We start from the raw sequence: 20,227 nt of genomic DNA, 5'->3' as shown, positions 1-20,227 counted from the left end.
ACAAAAACCTACAATCACTTTTTAAATTCCAGATGCATATCAGAGTTATCTCAGAATTTTTTGAAAAATACAAATGCCCAGATGTTGCTATTCTTCTCTAAAGCTCCAGATGTATTTTAATGAGCAGCCATGTTTAAAAACAACTGGACTATATCTTTTGATTTTATCTAGTTTGTTTCATTTTTTTCTATTTCATATTCAGTGCTTCCATTTCATTTAGTTTATGTTTTTCAATTTATGTCTCTTTTCATTGCTGTTACTGTTCTTTCTTTAGCTTTTATCGAGTTGTAGAAAAGATATATATATATATAATGTATAATATTTATTTTAGAAAATTTATGCATTTTTGCCTAGCTAAAAAAATTTATGACATTTTGATTCTGCTTGTTTGACTTAGTTTGAATAGTATGCTAGATTTCTAATTTATAGTCACTCAAAAGTTTGATACTGTTCCATGTATTTTGGCATGTAGTATTACTACTAAAAGTCTAGAAAATTTATTATTTTAGTGATTTAAAAAAAATTTTTTGAATGAGTCCTGAAACTTCTAGTCCAATTATGAGAATATAAAAAAATACTATGTTGTGGGAAAAAATATAGGAAATTAAGAAGTGATACAATATTGATTAAAGTACAAATTTTGTTCAAATTTCACAAAATTTTACACTAATACCCATTATTTGTTTTCATACCTTATTCAAGACTCCACATTGTATTTAAATGCATTGAGCAGCTTCAGTTGCATGCAACAAATTCTGATTAATTCTCTTTTCATTTTTACTCTATTACAAATAGTTTCTAATTTTCCTTGTTCTGGCTTCTTAGGTACACCTATCATTTAAAACTGAACATTTTATTTCCAAATACATGGGATTTTGTTTAAACTATCTTCAATATTTATTTCTCATATTGATACTAATTTCTCACTTAAATGCTTCCTTCTCTGCGATCACCCTCTATGATTTTTTCAGTTTAACTTAACTGAGACTTTTGATGGCTAAGTTGAAGAGCTCTCTTGGTAAATGTCACACTGCACTTGAAAATATGTGGGTTATTTTCAAATATCTTTTGATGTTGATTTCTAACATAATTTCACAGTGATAAGAGAACAGACTCTGTGTAATCTCAATACCTTTAGGCCAGGAAATTTTTGCACCTTGCTTTATGTCTCTGGATATGTTCCTGTTTCCTCTAGTTTACAGTCTAAGGGAATTTGAATTTGTATCTTACTCTTGTATGAAATTGTAAAAATCTTAATTATGCTGAATTGGTTCACAGTGCTTTTCAGGTCCACCATATTCTTCTACTTCTCTGTATATTCATTCTATTAATTTTTGAGAGTTTGATACTAAATCTCTGTTATTAAACTTTTGTTTAATTTTTCTCCTGTTAATCTGTCTAGTATCAATTTAATTGTTAGACCAGCCTGAAGAACTTGGGTAGAGGAAAGTTCTTCCTCCCAACACTAACTATAGTCACCATTGCTATACATTATATCCCCAGAATTTATTTATTTTAAAACTGGAAGTTTGCAACTTTTGACCACTTTTAAAAGGTTAAAAAGATTGAAGGCAGGAGAAGGGGACAACAGAGGATGAGATGGTTGGATGGCATCACTGACTCAATGGACATGAGTTTCAGCAAGCTCCAGAAGTTGGTGATGGACAGGGAAGCCTGGCATGCTGCAGTACATGGGGTCAGACACTGAGTGACTGAGCTGAACTGAAAAGATTATGTGGCTGCTTTTAGCAATCTATTTTATATGTTTTTATAGTAGTTTATAAAGTGTTACATAGTTTATATAGCTTATAAAATGTTATGATAGTTGTCACATTACATATTAACATAATTTTTACTTGAGAAATGAAGACTTTTTCTTACAGAAAGTGAATCTAATTTTGCTGACTAGGTTGATAATGAACACTGGCTTCGATCTGCACTTCCCAGGTGGCGCTAGTGATAAAGAACCCACCTGCCACTGCAGGAGATGTAAGAGATGCAGGTTCCAACCCTGGGTCAGGAAGATCCCCTGGAGGGGCTGCCACAACCCACTCCAGTATTCTCGCCTGGAGAACCCATGGACAGAGGAGCCTGGTGAGCTATTGTCCATAGGATCACAGAGTCAGACGTGACTGAAGTGACTGAGCAAGCACGCACACTTCCCAGTACAGTAGCCACTATCCACATGTGGCTATTGAGCTGTTTCCATGTGACTAAGGTAACTGAGGAATTAAATTTTTAATTTTAAGCGTGAAATCTAAAGCAATGTAAATTTTATGATAAAAACTGTTGTTTTGAATTTAATAATATTTAATATTCTAGCTTTTATTAGATTAAACAAGGCACCTCTAATAGAACAAAACTGGGTACAGTTGGTCCCAGACATTGATAATTCTTGCTAACCTGCTCATAAAATGAGGAAATGAATGAATGATCACTAAGTAACAAACCCTTTAGAAAGTCATTGAAAGTGAAAGTCACTCCGTCATGTCCGACTTTTTGTGACCCCATGGACTATACAGTCCATGGAATTCTCTAGGCCAGAATACTGCAGTGGGTGGCCTATCCCTTCTCCAGGGGCTCTTCCCAACCCAGGAATCAAACCAAGGTCTCCGGCATTGCAGGCAGATTCTTTACCAGCTGAGCTACCAGGGAAACCTTTAGAAAGTCAGGTAGTTTCCAATTCTTTCCTTCCAAAAACCCAAGAAACTAATGCTTTGGGGCTCTTGGGCATGGAGGCCTTTTTTGTCTTCCTTTCCTTGTGGACAAGACTCCAGCCTCCAGGACCTTCTATGACTTTCAAAGAGCAGAACAGCGGCTAATCAGAGAAAACCACCTGAGGCAAGATTAAAGGGGACAGAGAGGCTCATCAACATTAGAAAGTGGACCTCCTAAGACCCTGCACACAGTCTAATCTTGTCAGCAACCACACCCTTTTGAAACTTTGCAGAAGGAATGAAGACTGTTACTGCCTTGATCCTTATCAGTACCCCTGCCTGACTATATAACCTCTCCCTACTCACCCAGACGTTGAAAAGCAGGGATATTACTCTACTGACAACGGTCTGTATGGTCAAGGCTATGGTCTTCCCAGTGGTCACGTACTGTTGTGAGAGCTGGACTGTAAAGAAGGCAGAATGCCTAAGATGCCTTTGAACTGTGGTGTTGGAGAAGACTCCTGAAAGTCCCTTGGTCAGCAAGGAGATCAAACTACTCAATCCTAAAGGAAATCAACCCTGAATATTCATTGAAAGGACTGATGCTGAAGCTGAAGCTCCAGTATTTTGGTCATCTGATGCAAACGGCTGATTCATTGGGAAAGTCCCTGATGCTGGGAAAGATTGAAGGCAGAAGGAGAAGAGGGCATCAGAGGATGAGATGTCTGGATAGCATCACCTATGCAATGGACATGAACTTGGGTAAACTTTGGGAGATGATGAGGGATAGGGAGGGCTGGCGTGCTGCAGTTCATGGGGTCACAGAGAGTCGGACATGCCTGGGTGACTGAACAACAGCAACTCATCAGGGACCAGGACACAGTTCTTGAGGCAGTAGACTACTGTGTTCCTCCTTAGACTGGCAAAGTAATAAAGCCACTCTTTTCTTCTCCTCCATAACTTTGTCTCCATATTTCTGTTTGGCCTTGGTGCACATAGAACCAAGATTTTGGCACAAAACTAATCAAATTGACAGCTATTAAATCATTAAAAATAATTTTTGAAAATAGAAAATTATGTAATTTTTAGCATATAACTAGAAAAAAGTTTGAAGATTGGGTTACATAGCAATAACAGAATTCCTTGCATTTACATCTACTTATATAGATGGAGATGGAGAAGGCAATGGCACCCCACTCCAGTACGCTTGCCTGGAAAACCCCATGGATGGAGGAACCTGGTGGGCTGCAGTCCATAGGGTCTCGAGGAGTCGGACACGACTGAGCAAATTCACTTTCACCCATTGGAGAAGGAAATGGCAACCCACTCCAGTGTTCTTGCCTGGAGAATCCCAGGGACGGGGGAACCTGGTGGGCTGCCGTCTATGGGGTCGCACAGAGTCGGACACGACTGAAGTGACTTAGCAGCAGCAGCAGCAGACAGATGGAGAAGGTGTTTCAGGGATGACTGAAACTGAACCTGTCCCACTCTAGTAATAACTGATATTCAATCACAGATATTAAAATAACTTTCTTAATTTAAAGCTCTCATTCATGTCATTGAGATATACTCTTAATTTTTTTCTTAATAAGTATGTATCAGAATAATATTACTATTATTTTAACAAGTTATATAATATTAATAATGGTATCAGTAACTCAATCCAGAAGAAAGGTTTTTAACAGAGGAATTTTTTTTAATAAATTTCAATGTAGATATATATTTTTATAATACAGAAGTATGACATGTGATCCATAAAAGACTTTTCAAGACTTCTGGTACTGACTCAGATGGAGTAAGCTCTCTCCACCCTATCTTTCCCAGTGATTACAAGTAAAATCTCTGGACAAAAATACAGAAAGCAACTACTTGAGTACTCTTTTTTAATTTAATATGTTTTTTTTTGGCTGCATCAGGTTTTGGTTGCAGCATGAAAACTGTTAGTTGTGGCATCTAGTTCCCTGACCAGGGATTGAACCCAGGCCCCCTGCATTGGGAGCACAGAGCCTTAGCCACTATACCGCCAGGAAGACTCTTGAGGACTCTTTAAAATGTAAACAGTAGCAGGCAGATTGGGGAGAGAGCCGAAAGGTGAAGCAGAACACATCAAGGAGAGTTTCTCGTGTTTTTAATTCATCTCCTGGCTTTGACTCAATGACAGCACTTAACTAACTTCTAGAGAAATCCTATAGTTCTGGTTAGAAGACCATGAAAGGGTGTTCCTAAAAGCAGGAGAAAGTGGAGGAAGTGGAGGACTTATCATCCTTTTTCTTCTTCTTCTGGCCCTACCACAAGCACAGTCCCAGTCACAGAGCTACACCATGGTGGCAAGGGCACAGAAATTTAAAATCCCAGTAAGAAACTTATCCTTTCAGTCAGAAAAACTGAGATAAAGGAACCTGAAAAGAGTTAGGGAAATGCCTTTTCTCTTTTTTTTCACTGCTTTGCCCGGAAGTTAGCCCTAATCATGTAGAACTGTGTGGTAGCCTGGTGCTCCAAGAAAAAAACCAATTTTAAAAACTCATCTTTCTAGCCAGAAAACAAAAAAGGTGGACTTCCGTAAGACTCTGCATTTCCACTATCGGGGGCACACATTCAATTCCTAGTTGATCCTAGGTTGGGAAACTAAGGTCCCTCATGCTACATGGGGGGGGTGGGGGCGGGGGTGGCCAAAAGAAAAAAAAAAAACAGAAAATGTGACCTTGGTTGCTGGAGAGTGTGGGGGAAAATCTGGAGAAGAGAGAGCTGGAGAAGGAAATCTTCTCTTTCTAATCAGTAAAAGTAATAAACTTCTGGCCAGAATGACCAAAAAAAAAAAAGAAACAGAAGACACAAATTACCAACAGCAGGAATGAAAGAGGTACTGCAGACCCTACGGACAGACGTCTAAAAGACAATACAGGTCTATCTCATTTTATTGCACTTCACAGATTTTGTGTTTTTTACGCATTGAAGATTTGAGGCAACCTTGCATTTTCAGAGGGTGGTTTGCATTTTTTGGCAGTAAATATTTTTAAAGTAAGATACTTGTGTTTTCTTTTGGCTGCATTACAAACCATGCAGGATCTTAGTTCCTCGACCTGAGATTGAACCCATACTCCCTGCAGTGGAAGCGTGGAATCTTAACTACTGCACTGCCAGGGAATTTCCAGTTATCTGTTTTAAACATAGCAGTGTATATGTGTCAGCCCCAAACTCCCAATCTCTTCCTTCCGGCCACCACCCTGGTAACCATAAGTTTGCTCTCTGTTAGCCTGTTTCTGTTTTGTACATAAGTTCATTTGTAATCTTTTTTTTTTTTAAGATTCCACATGTAAGTGATATCATATGATATTTGTCTTCCTCTTTCTGACTTGTTTCAACTTAGTATGATAATTTCCAGGTCCATCCATATTGCTGCAAATGGCATTATTTCATTCTTCTAATGGGTGAGTAATATTCCCTTGTATATGTGTACCATATCTTTTTTATCCACCTGTCCATGGACATTTAGGTTGCATCCAAGTCTTGGTTGTTGTAAACTGTACTGCAATAAACATTGGGGTGCATATATCCTTTCAAGCCATATTTTCTCCAGATATATGCTCAGGAATGGGATTACTAGATCAGATAATAGCTCTATTTTTAGTTTTTTAAGGAACCTCCATATTGTTCTCCATAGTGGCTGTACAAAATTTACATTCCCACCAACAGTGTCGGAGGCTTCCCTTTTCTCCACACCATTTCCAGCATTTATGGTTTGTATCAGTTCAGTTCAGTTCTGTTCAGTTGCTCAGTCGTGTCCGACTCTTTGTGAACCCATGAACTGCAGCATGCCAGGCCTCCCTGTCCATCACCAGCTCCTGGAGTCCACCCAAACCCCTGTCCATCAAGTCAGTGATGCCATTCAACCATCTTATCCTCTGTCGTCCCCTTCTCCGCCTGCCCTCAATCTTTCCCAGCATCAGGGTCTTTTCAAATGAGTCAGCTCTTTGCATCAGGTGGCCAAAATATTGAAGTTTCAGCCTCAACATCAGTCCTTCCAATGAACACCCAGGACTAATCTCCTTTAGGAGGGACTGGTTGGATTTCCTTGCAGTCCAGGGGACTCTCAAGAGTCTTATCCAATACCACAGTTCAAAAGCATCAGTTCTTCGGTGCTCAGCTTTCTTTATAGTCCAACTCTCACATCCATACATGGCTACTGGAAAAACCATAGCCTTGACTAGATGGACCTTTGTTGGCAAAGTAATGTCTCTGCTTTTTAATATGCTGTCTAAGTTGGTCATAACTTTCCTTCCAAGGAGTAAGCATCTTTTAATTTCATGGCTGCAATTACTATCTGCGGTGATTTTGCTGCTGCTGCTAAGTCCCTTCAGTCATGTCCAACTCTGTGTGACCCCATAAACAGCAGCCCACCAGGCTCCCCCGTCCCTGGGATTCTCCAGGCAAGAACAGTGGAGTGGGCTGCCATTTCCTTCTCCAATGCATGAAAGTGAAAAGTGAAAGGAAAGTCACTCCCAGAAGAATAAAGTCTGACACTGTTTCCACTGTTTCCCCATCTATCTGCCATGAAGTGATGGGATCAGATGCCATGATCTTAGTTTTCTGAATGTTGAGCTTTAAGCCAACTTTGTCACTCTCCTCTTTGGTTTGTATAGACTTTTTTTTTTTTAATAATAACTTTTTTTTCTTTTAACTTTAGTCTTTTTATTATTTGCCAATTCAAGTTATTGTTGTTTAGTTGCTAAGTTGTGTCTGACTCTTTTGTGACCCTATAGAGTATAGTCAGTCAGGCTCCTCTATCCATGGGATTTCCCAGGCAAGAATATTAGAATGGGTTGCCATTCTCTTCTCCATGTATAGACTTCCTGATGATGGCCATTCTGACCAGTATAAGGTGATACTTCACTATAGTTTTGATTTGCATTTGTCTGATAATTAGTGACATTGAGCATCTTTTTGTATACATTTTGGCCTTCTGTATGTCTTCTTTGAGATGGCAGGATGGCATCATTGACTCCATGGACATGAGTCTGAGTGAACTCCAGGAGTTGGTGATGGGCAGGGAGGCCTGGCATGCTGAGATTCATAGGGTCGCAAAGAGTCGGACATGACTGAGTGACTGAACTGAACTGAACTGATGTCTTCTTTGGAAAAATGCTTATTTAGATCTTCTGCCCATTTATTGATTGGGTTATTTGTTTTATTGATATTGAGCTGCATGAGCTGTTTGTAAATTTTGGAGATTTTTCCTTTTCAGTTATTTCATTGTTCTTTTCTGTTTGGTCATTCTTTAGTTCTAGTTCTTTGTTAAACAGTTCTTTTTATTTCTTGATCTGTACCTCTATTCTTTTCCCCAGAACTTAGGTCATTTTTACTATCATTACTCTGAATTCTTTTTCCAGTAGCTTGCCTATCTTCACCTCTGTTAGCTGTTCTGGACGTTTAACGTGTTCCTTCAACTAGGACATATTCTTCTGCCATCTCATGTTGTCTAATTTTCTGTGATTGTAGTTTCTGTTCCATAGGCTGCAGTTCTTACTTCTGCTGTCTTCCACTTGGTGGATGAGGCTGGCTGTGAGGCTTGTGCAGGCTTCCTGGTGGGAGGGACTTTTCCCTGACCTCTGCTGGGTAAAGCTATCTCTTGTCCCTCTCAGTGGGTGGAGCCATGTCAAGGGTGTGTTTAGCGGACAGCTGTGTCCCCAGGAAGACTCTAAACAGTCCATCTGCTGATGGGTAGGGCTGTCTTTCACCTGAGGAATTCCAGCACTGAGGCCCATATACTGTTGAGTGGGGCCACATCCTTTCAAGAAAATGGCAGCATGGCAGCCTCCAGGAGATCTCATGCCAATGAGCACTCCCCAGAACTACCACCACCAGTGTCTTTGTCCCCACAGTGAGCCACAGCTTCACCTCCACCAGAGACTCTCCACTACTAGCAAGTAGGTCTGATTCAATTCTTACGAGGTCACTGCTTTTTTCCCTGTGTTATGGTGTACACAAGACCCTTGCATGTACCCTCCAAAAGTAGAAATTCTGTTTCCCCCAGCCATGTGGAATTCTTGTGATCAAACCCTGTTGGACTTCAAAACCAGATTCTCTGGGGGTTCCTCTTCCCTTGTCCAGACCCTTAGCCTGGGGAGCCCGACATGGGCTCAGAACTTTGACTTCTATGGGAAAATTTCTCTGGTATAATTATTTTCCAGTTTGTAGGTTACCCACCCAGCAGGTATGAGACTTAACTTTATTGTGACTGCACCCCTCCTACCATCATGTTGTGGCTTCTTCTTTGTCCTTCGATGTAGGGTGTCTTTTTGGTAGATTTCAGCCTTTTTTTTTGTCAATGGTTGTTAAGCAGTTAGTTGTGATTTTGGTGTTTTCATGAAAGGAAGTGAGCTCATACTCTGCCATCTTGTCTCCATTTCCCTTATAGCCTTTCTTTTAAAAATTGGCTGCTCTGAGTCTTAGCTGTGGCATGTGGGATCTGGTTCCCTGATCAGGTATTGAACCTGTGCCCGTTGTATTGGGAGTGTGGAGTCTTAACCACTGGATTACCAGGGAAATCCCTCCTTTATAGCCTTTTAAAGTTTACCTGTAATAGATTTTCAGTTGGTAGATGATGATTCAGTTTCCCACATGTTGCTTTGACACCATTCTGTGGTTCAGTATATATCAGATACATATGTGTAGTGTTCCAAATGGACCACTGAGAGATTTTTTTTTACTCATTAGCTTATTCCAGATGGTAATTGGAACTACTGAAATGGATTCTAAAGTGACTATTGACAGCTATATATTTATTATCATTTTGTTACTTGTTTTCTGGTTGTTTTTATAGTTCTCTGTTCTTTTCTTATTCTCTTCATTTCAATTCTTATGGTTTGGTGATTTTTGTTAGTAGTATGCTTGTTCCTTTCATTCTAGTTTTTGTGTATCTATTGTAGGTCTTTTTTTTTTTTTTTTAACCACACCATGTGGCTTGTGGCTTAGTTAGTTCCCCAACCAGGGATTGAACATGGGCCCTTGACAGTGAAAGCATGGAGTCCTTACCAGGGAATTTCCTCTATTGTAGGATTTTCCTTTGTGGTTACCATGAGGTTCATGTATGTTATCCTGTAACCATATATCTACTTGTTCTAAACTAGTAGTCACTTAATTTCAAACACACTGTAAAAGATCTATATTTTTTTTACTCCCCTCCTCCATGTTTTGTGTTTTTGATGTCATATTTTACATCTTCATGTCTGTCCCTTAACTACTGTAGTTACAATTGATTTAAAAAATTTTTTTTGTTTTAATATTAGTACTAGCTTATTTAAGTGGTTAATCCTCAGCCTTTACTATATATTTGCCTTTACTATTGGGATTGTTCCTTTCCAATAGATTATTAGTCCTTGTAGCCTTTTCTTTTCCACTTTTAAACATTTCTTTTTGAGTTCATAGAGTATTGGTGACCTCTTAGTTTTTGCTTTTCAGAGAAGTTTTTTATCTCTCCTTCAGTTGTAACTGATACTCTTGCATGGTAGAGTTGTAGCTTTTTCCCTTTCAGCACTTTAAATAAAATCATGCCACTCACTTCTGGCCTGCAAAGTTTCTGCAGAGGAATCAGCTGATAATCTAAAGGGGTTCTGTTATACATGGTTCTTAGTTCTTTTCTTTCTGTGTTTACAATTCTTTCCTTCTCTTTAACTTTTGCCATTTTAAATTATGATATGCCTTGGTATGAGTCTGTTTGGGTTCATCTTGTTTGAGAGCCCCTCTGTCTCCTGCATCTGGATATCTGTTTCCTTCTTTAAGTTCTGGAAGCTTTTAACTATAATTTCATCAAATATATCATCTGGGACCCCTATCATGTGAATATTGATATGTTCAATGTTGTTCTTTTTTTTTTGACCACACAGCACATGGCATGTGGGATCTTTTTTCCCAGACCAGGGGTCCAACCCATGCCCCTGCATTGAAAGCGAAGGGTCTTAACCAATGGACCACCCTGGAAGTCCCTGTTTGATGTTGTTCTGGAGGTCCCTTTAACTAGTCTCATTTTAAAAATTCATTTTTCATTTTGCTGTTCTGATTGGGTAAATTCCTTCATAAGTGTGCTTTCAGATCGCTAGTGCATTCTTCTGTATCACCTACTTTGCCCTTAATTCCTTTTTATTTCATTTATTGTGTTCTTCAGTTCTGATTGGTTCTTTTTTATATTTTCTAGTTCCTTTTCAAAATTCTCACTGTGTTTACCCACTCTTCCCTATTGAGTTAGCTCTATTATTGCTAATGCTTTGAACTCCCTATCTGGTAAATTACTTATCTCTATTTCATTAGTTGTTTTTTCAGGGTTTTTCTCTCATTTTTCATTTGAAAGAAATTCCCCTGCCTCCTCATTTCTCTTAACTTTCCTGTGAAATTAAGTGAAACAGGTACTTCTCCTGGTCTTGAAAGAGTGTCCTTGTGTGAGAGCATACCTCTACAATGTGCCTGTGCCCAGTAGCTTTGTCGAGAGAGTATATCCAACATGAGCATGAGTCATGTCTTCCTCCATGGTGTCCTAGCGGCTATCATCTTGGTGGTAGGTGGGAATAGAGATGGTAGGTGGGGCTAGAACAAGGGCAAGGTGTTTGCTGGCATTCTTCCTCTGCGCAGTGGCCAGCACCAGCCTACTGGGGGGTGGGAGTAAGGCTCAAGTGGTAGAGTAACAGCCCCGAGGCTTGGATACATGTTTGTTTCTTCCCTTCTAAATGTGTGCTCTCCCCACTCCCAACACTGATACTCTTACCCCAGAAGGAAGCAGTGCTGGAGCAAGAGGGACTGAGTAGGTGCTTGGCTTGGGTTGGAAAAAAGCTAGGGTGGTCCTGGCACCAGGCAGAGTTCTAGACCATTCCTGAACTGCTGCCATCACAAGTGCTAGCGATGTCTGCCCTCACCTGGCTCAGGTTCACCTTAGGCCTGAGCCAGCTCTGTGCCCTACAACTGCATGCTCTTCTTGTCTGTGGCAGTCTTTGTCCTGGAGCAGAGCTGTACTGTGGAACCAATGGGGCTGGAGCTGCCACTCGACTCAGCCTAGGTCAAGTGCTATCAGTTGCAGGAAACAAGCCAGTGTCCCAGGCAATTTCAATCTGTTTACTCTGTCTTATTTCAGGAGTAAACAAGTGTGTGCACACTCTTCATGAGCAGAGTCTAGGTTTCTTACAGCACTATTGTAGTCCCATTTGTTTTTTAACCAGCTAAGGAGATTCAATCCAACCAGTGTGATACCCCAGGGTAGGGTGCCCAGTATTTGGTTCAAACTTCTTACTCCCCAGGGAGGAACTCTGTGTAGATATAATTCCCCTCCTCTTCCGTGTCCGCTCCAAGAGTGCAGGTCCCAACCTGATTGTTTTTTCTCCCATTCATCCAATTCTGCATGGATCTTTCTTACAGCTTTGGTTTTACAGGGGTCTTTCTGTCTGCCTCCAGTTTGCTTTTAGTGAGAATCGCTCCATATACAGATATATTTTTTATGTATTCGTGGAGGGAGGTAAACTCCACGTCCTCCTGCTCTCATGTTTGTCTCCTCCTACTTTACATTTCAGTGAACTAAAATGGACTAGAATGGGTGAATTTAACTCAGACAAACATTATATCTATTACTGTAGGCAGGAATCCCTTAGAAGAAATGGAGTAGCCATCATAGTCAACAAAAGAGTCCAAAAGCAGTAGTTGGATGCAGTCTCCAAAAGGACAGAATGATCTCTGTTCATTTCCAAGGCAAACCATTCAATATCATGGTAATCCAAGTCTATCTCCTGACCAGTAATGCTGAAGAAGTTGAAGTTGAACAGTTCTATGAAGACCTATAAGACCTTTTAGAACTAACACCCAAAAAGATGTCCTTTTCATTATAGGGGACTGGAATGCAAAAGTAGGAAGTCAAGAAACACCTGGAGTAACAGGCAAATTTGGCCTTGGAATGCAGAATGAAGCAGGGCAAAGGCTCACAGAGTTTTGCCAAGAGAATGCACTGGTCCTAGCAAACACCCTCTTCCGACAACACAAGAGAAGACTCTACACATGGACATCACCAGATGGTCAATCCCGAAATCAGATGGATTATATTCTTTGCAGCCAAAGATGGAGACACTCTATACAGTCAGCAAAAACAAGACCAGGAGTTGACTGTAGCTCAGATCATGAACTCCTTATTACCAAATTCAGACTTAAATTGAAGAAAATAGGTAAAACCACTAGACCATTCAGGTATGACCTAAATCAAATCCCTTATGATTATACAGTGGAAGTGAGAAATAGATTTAAGGGACTAGATCTGATAGACAGAGTACCTGATGAACCATGGATGGAGGTTTGTGACATTGTACAGGAAACAGGGATCAAGACCATCCCCGGGAAAAAGAAATGCAAAAAAGCAAAATGGCTGTCTGAGGAGGCCTTACAAATAGCTGTGAAAAGAAGAGAAGCGAAAAGCAAAAGAGAAAAGGGAAGATGTTCCCATCTGAATGCAGAGTTCCAAAGAATGGCAAGGAGAGATAAGAAAGCCTTCCTTAGCAAACGGTGCAAAGAAATACAGGAAAATAATAGAATGGGAAAGACTAGAGATCCCTTAAAGAAAATTAGAGATACCAAGGGAACATTTCATGCAAAGATGGACTCGATAAAGGACAGAAATGGTATGGACCTAACAGAAGCAGAAGATATTAAGAAGAGGTGGCAAGAATACACAGAAGAACTGTACAAAAAAGATCTTCACGACCCAGATAATCACGATGAAGAGGTCCTTGTGGTCACTCACCTAGAGCCAGACATCCTGGAGTGTGAAGTCAAGTGGGCCTTAGAAAGCATCACTATGAACAAAGATAGTGGAGGTGATGGAATTTGAGTTGAGCTATTTCAAATCTTAAAAGATGATGGTGTGAAAGTGCTGCACTCAATATCCCAGCAAATTTGGAAAACTCAGCAGTGGTCACAGCACTGGAAAAGGTCAGTTTTCATTCCAATCCCAAAGAAAGGCAATGCAAAAGAATGCTCAAACTACCACACAATTGCACTCATCTCACACGCTAGCAAAGTAATGGTCAAAATTCTCTAAGCAGGCTTCAGCAGTACGTGAACGGTGACTTCCAGATGTTTAAGCTGGATTTAGAAAAGGCAGAGGAACCAGAGATCAAATTGCCAACATCCTCTGGATCATCGAAAAAGCAAGAGAGTTCCAGAAAAAAAATCTATTTCTGCTTTATTGACTATGCCAAAGCCTTTGACTGTGTGGGTCACAATAAACTGTGGAAAATTCTGAAAGAGATGGGAATACCAGATCACCTGACCTGCCTCTTGAGAAATCTGTATGCAGGTCAGTAAGCAGCAGTTAAAACTGGACATGGAACAACAGACTGGTTCCAAATAGGAAAAGGAGTACATCAAGGCTATATATTGTCACCCTGCTTATTTAACTTATATGCAGAGTACATCATGAGAAACACTGGGCTGGAAGAAGCACCAGCTAGAATCAAGATTGCTGGGAGAAATATCAATAACTTCAGACATGCAGATGACACCACCCTTATGGCAGAAAGTGAAAAACTAAAGAGGCTCTTGATGAAAGTGAAACAGAACAGTGAAAAAGTTGGCTTGAAGCTCAACATTCAGAAAACTAAGATCATGGCATCTGGTCCCATGACTTCATGGCAAATAGGTGGGGAAACAGGGGAAACAGTGGAAACAGTGTCAGACTTTATTTTGGGGGGCTCCAAAATCACTGCAGATGGTGACTGCAGCCATGAAATTAAAAGACGCTTACTCCTTGGAAAGAAAGTTATGACCACCCTAGACAGCATATTAAAAAGCAGAGACATTACTTTGCTAACAAAGGTCCGTCTAGTCATGGCTATGATTTTTCCAGTAGTCATGTATGGATGTGAGAGTTGGACTATAAAGAAAGCTGAGTGCCGAGAATTGATGCTTTTGAACTGTGGTATTGGATAAGACTCTTGAGAGTCCCTTGGATTGCAAGGAGATTCAACCACTCCATCCTAAAGGAGATTAGTCCTAGGTGTTCACTGGATGCAAAGAACTGACTCATTTGAAAAGACCCTGATGCTGGCAAAGATTGAGGGCAGGAGAATGGGATGACACAGAATGAGATGGTTGGATGGCATCACCGACTCAATGCACATGGTTTGGGTAAACTCCAGGAGTTGGTGATGGACAGGGAGGCCTGGTGTGCTGAAGTCCATGGGGTTGCAAAGAGTCAGCACAACAGAGTGACTGAACTGAACTTTACATTTCAATGCTGATCATTGCCATTTTGCCCTCAATTCCATTCTGTCACCCCAAATGATACAGTTTCTCAGGCTTCCTTGTGTGTAGGCACATGACAATAGGCCAGAACTGTGCACTAGTGACATTATGGCTGGATAATTCTTTGTTGTGAGGGATTGTCCTCTGCTGTGTAGAATGTTGAAAAGTATCACTGGCGTCTATCTGCTGAATGTCATTAGTACCTTCTCCCGCAGAGTTGTGACAACCAAAAATGTCTCCAGTTGTCAAATATCCCCTGGAGGAAAGGGGGTCAAAAGCATTTCAGAACCTTTATACTAAATCATCATATTGTTGTTGGGAACCAGGCTACATTACCAAACTGTTTATTTGATTTGGTTTGGAAGTCCAACACAGCTTCCCAAGTGATGTTTCATAAGGTGCACAGTGCTAAATTCTTTAGGGAAGTATAATGCCTAGGTTATAACTCAATCAAAAGACAAAAGAAGATGCTGTGAAAGAATAACATCTGCTAAACTTTTGATTATAGGTAGGAAATTTAAAAAGAAGTCATGTAAGACAAGAAAGTCAGCCAACTGTAAGTCAGGCCTTAGAGTGGGATGGGCTTTTTGCAGCCACCAGAACCCAGAGTCTACAACCCTCAGGTTGTAGTTTCAAAAAATGGTTACTCTTTTGCTTTTAAATTATATTTTTTTAAAATGTTCATTCTAAAAACATAATATTTTGGTAAGAAATATTTATCAAGGTATCCTCAACCCTGCCAATAATTTCCACCCCCAATCCATCAAGGATGTTAAAATGTTGGCATTTTTGATATGTACATTTCCATACTTTTCCCAAATCTCTACAGCGATACTTATATACAGGTTTCTATATAGTTGTTATATTTGTTGTTGTTTATTTGCTAAGTCATGTCCAACTCTTTTGCAACCCCATGGACTGTAGCCTGCTAGGATCCTCCATCTGTGGAATTTTCCAGGCAAGAATACTGGAGTGAGTTGCCATTTCCTTGTCCTTGGGAACTTCCTGAACAAGAATCAAACCCATGTCTCCTGCTTGGCAGGCAAATTCTTTACCACTAAGCCACCAGGGAAGCCCAGGTATTATATAGGGGTTTTTAAATAATAAAAGGTATACTTATTAAATAATAAAAGTGGATCATAATATGCACATTTTTGTGCAATTTACTTTTGTTATTCCCAGTGTATCAGATAAACATTCCTCAAGAACAACCATTACAGATCTTTTTAAGGGTTGCATAATATGCCACAGTATGTATCATCATAATTTGATCAACAGGTTTTCTATTGAAGACATCTGGATGTGTTTCTGGACTTTTTTCCCAACAACATGAAGGCCATAATAAATTTTCTTTTATTCATAGCCTTAGATAGTCACACCAAAAATATATATAAATAAAAGCTAAGGACTACTAGGATGAGAAAACAAGTTAAAAATCTTCAAAATCTTCTTAGTAATTACTGTCTAAAGTCTATGACGGCCTTTAGTATGATATGTTTTGTTTTTCTCTCCTGTTCTAAGCACAGAAGTCCTAACACACTTGTAGTCTCCTGAGTGACAGGAGCGTCTTTTATTATTCATAAGAAGGCTCTTCCAGCACTCCTGAGTTTATGCTAATGAGGTAACATATAGCAGGTCTTAGGGCGGGACCCCCAAGATAGCTTTGCGATGGGGTTGGTCACCAGAAGGACCAAGTAACTAGAGAGTGGGAACTTTTCAGCTCTACTCCTGACCTCCAGAGTGAGGGGCAGGGTGTGCTGGAAACTTTAAATTCTGTAAAAACTCTTGAACAAGAAGTTTCAGATGGCTTCCAAGTTGATGAACACAATGAAGCGCAGGGAGGGTGATGCACCCCAACTCCACATGGACTTTTGCTCAGGATCTTGTGGACTTTGCCCTGTGTATCTCTTTATCTGGCTGTTCATGTGTCTCCTTTGTAAGGATACAAAAGTTAATGCTTTCTTTGTAGATATAAGTAATGTGTCTTATTGAGTTCTGTGAGCCACCCGAGGAAATTATTGAACTTTAGAAGAGTTTCACAGGAACTCCAAATTCAAAGTCCGTTGGTCAGAAATCTATGAGGACTGGGACTTGTGACTGGCATCTGAACTGGGGACAGTCCTGTGAGACTGAGACCTTCACCAGCTGCCAGTATTTAATGTCAAAAATGATTTGCATTGCTGAATTTCCAGTTATTGTCTGAAGAATCAGAGATTTGGTTGTTGGTGTTGGGAAACACCACATAGGCCAGTACACCACGCTCATCTTCTTGAACAAGATACCAGAAATCTAATATGTTTTACTAACGTTCTCATGTGAACTGTGCTGGCTACAGACTGAATTTCCTTGCCTGTTTTTTTAAAGCACCCTTGCCACCTATCCCTATTTTTCCCCTTTTATTTTTAAAAAATATTTATTTATTTGACTGCACTAGGTCTTATTTGCACATGTGGGATCTGGTTCCCAGACTAGGGATCAAACCTGGGCCCCCTACATTGGGAGGTTGGAGTCTTAGCTACTGGACCACAAGGGAAGTCCCTGCCCATCACCTTCATTCAACAATTCTTTTCCTATGTGGTAGGTTTCCTTTAGATTCATTTAGTCTGTTGTTCAAGAAATATATGTGCTAGCTCTCTACTGGTACAGAGGTGAGCCAGATAAACAACGTCCCTGCTGTAGTCGGGGCAGACAGTCAATGAAACACATAAAGAAAAATAAGTTAACAAATAAAATTGGGGCATGTGCTCTCTAATATACTGAATAAGGAGTAGAGAGGACTTGTTCTCGGAAAGGAGGCACAGGCAAAAAGTATGACAAATACGCGGCAGCATGTATGTATTTATTTCAAGTGATTCCAGGGTTATTTTATACATATATATAAGCTAATGCATACATCTGGTCTCACTTCCACACCCTTTTTTTAAAAAACAAAAACAAATGGCACTATCCTGCACACACTGTTTTACATCTTGCCCAATGCAGTTTGGAGATCATTCCATATGAGAACGTAAAAGAGCTTTCCTCATTTTTAAAAAGGAGCTTTGTAATATGAAAAGTACTATTTAGAGAATAGTAATGCCAAAAATACAAACAAGAAGCTCAACACTAGAGTCATACGAGATCTGAAAAACTGAATGTGAATTTCCAGCTTTAGGAACAAAGAATGAGCTGAATTTCATGCAAGTAATTTTCAACTACTGGTAAGGCCAGAAGAGATGAGAGTTTGTTTTGTTTTGTGATACAACTTCTGTCTCTTGCTTATGCTACTGGCCATGTCTGTGCCATCAGGGCACAAGTAATCACAGTGATCACACAGTATTTCATGAATACCATCAAGTGTCTTTGAGGTACAACATATACAAATGAATGAAGCAATAATATGTTCATAAGCTTACATATGTCTTTTTTTTTAATCTGAAAGTTCTGTTCCTATTTTGATAGAATATTGACTCAACATTTTATATATATCCTACCAACATAGTTGAGAAGCAATTTGAAATATTTTGTGAGATAAGATAAAGTGGGGAGAGAATAGGATTAAGTATGAAAGCCAGGAAGGGTGAGATGTCTACCTAATTAAGCACTAGAAGGAGTGTAGGAGGGAAGAAAAGACCACAGGATTTGTTCACAGACTGATTACAGGGCATCAGTCTGAAGGAACGCTTCAGTGATTTCAAGCCTTATAGGCTGAAAGAGATCATCACTTTCAGAAATGAAACAACCAGCTGTAAGGAGAGATTCTCAGTTTAACTCGAGGTACAAAGACTTTTGGGTTTAGATGGGACCTTCCAGTTACATTTTCAAAATTAGAACTGTTTTTTTAAAGGATGAAACACCTTAAGTTGCATTCTTAAGTTCAAACAGTAATTGTCACTGTATAGACAGGACCCACTTAAAGCTTACGGACTGATAAACTATAAACTCACTACCCCTTAAGGGGGTAGAAGTGCTTTGTTTCAGAAACAGATGCCTACGAAGTTAGGCTCTGGGTCTGCCATGTATCATACGGGTTCTTAGTTAAGGCTAGATGTGGAGTGAGAGTCCTAAAATTTCAGGAAAAAACAGAAGAGGGACTTCAAGTAGGCAAGGAATTAATATTTTTGGCTACTATGTATCATACGGGTTCTTGGTTAAGGATAGATGTGGAGTGAGAGTCCTAAAATGTCAGGAAAAGTGAACGGAAGAAGGACTTCAAGTAGGCAAGGAATTAATATTTTTGGCTACTATGTACACCCTTCACTTTACATCTGGCTATCTTTAAATTCTCATCACAACCCTACAAAATACTTATTAACCATTTTACAGAGGAAGATCTTGGGTTCAGGAAAGCTAAACTTCTCACGCTAGAAGGATCTCAAATTCTTACCCAAATCTACATGTTTGTAGCGGCCAAGTCATGTTCAGCCCAGTTATCTTCGTACCACTCCACTTGAGCCGATATACTCATTTTATGAAACCTATACGAGGGAAATCACACATTTGGAGCCAAGCTGGGACCACGAAGCAGGTAGGCTGATCATCCCTCCGCCTCAAAGGTCTTTGCAGGACGCACACATGCCTTTGAGGGACAATCTACACCGCCCTACAAGGGATGGAGAGAGGAAGAAATAGCAATAATCTAAAGACAAAAGCAAAGAGAAAAAGGGAGCCAAAGAGAAGCTGTGCGAATGGGGTGTGGAGGTTGACAAGTGAACCGTGCTTTTGCCTCTTATTTCTCGTGTGACTCAGCTGGTAAATAATCCGCCTGCAGTGCGGGAGACCTAGGTTCGACCCCTGGGTTGGGAAGATCACCTGGAGAAGGGAAAGACTACTCACTCCAGTGTTCTGGCCTAGAGAATTCCATGGACCGTACAGTCCACGGGGTCACAGAGAGGCGGACAGGGCTGAGCGAATTTCACTTCACTTGTCCGTTAACAAACTGACCGATTACTTAGCACATTTCGGGAAGCTTAGCCTGAACGCCGTTCAGAAACTTAGTATTAACCCTTAGCATAAGTCAAGAAAAGACAAAGGCAGTCGAGCAAGGCGTGCTCTTCACGCAGAAGTGGAAACTCGCGGCGCAAAGCAAAACTTGAACCAACCCGCGGGCACTGATTTGAGGACTGAAAGACAACTTTGGCTGCGAGACGCGCCGGCCTCCAAGGGGTGGGGCCGCAGCACCCAAGGCGGGGTTTCCTCCAGGCCCACGCCGCCTCCGCCTGCCACGTGACCCGCGGTGTTGTGGTCCGGCCCGCGTGGGTGGCGGGAGCGGCGGGAGGGCGGGGGCGAGGAGCGGCGCGTCACGTGACGGGGTTTAAATCTCC

Source organism: Capricornis sumatraensis, chromosome 10 (assembly GCF_032405125.1).
Source record: "Capricornis sumatraensis isolate serow.1 chromosome 10, serow.2, whole genome shotgun sequence".
Lineage (NCBI taxonomy): Eukaryota > Metazoa > Chordata > Mammalia > Artiodactyla > Bovidae > Capricornis > Capricornis sumatraensis.
This window is presented reverse-complemented; position numbering follows the sequence as displayed.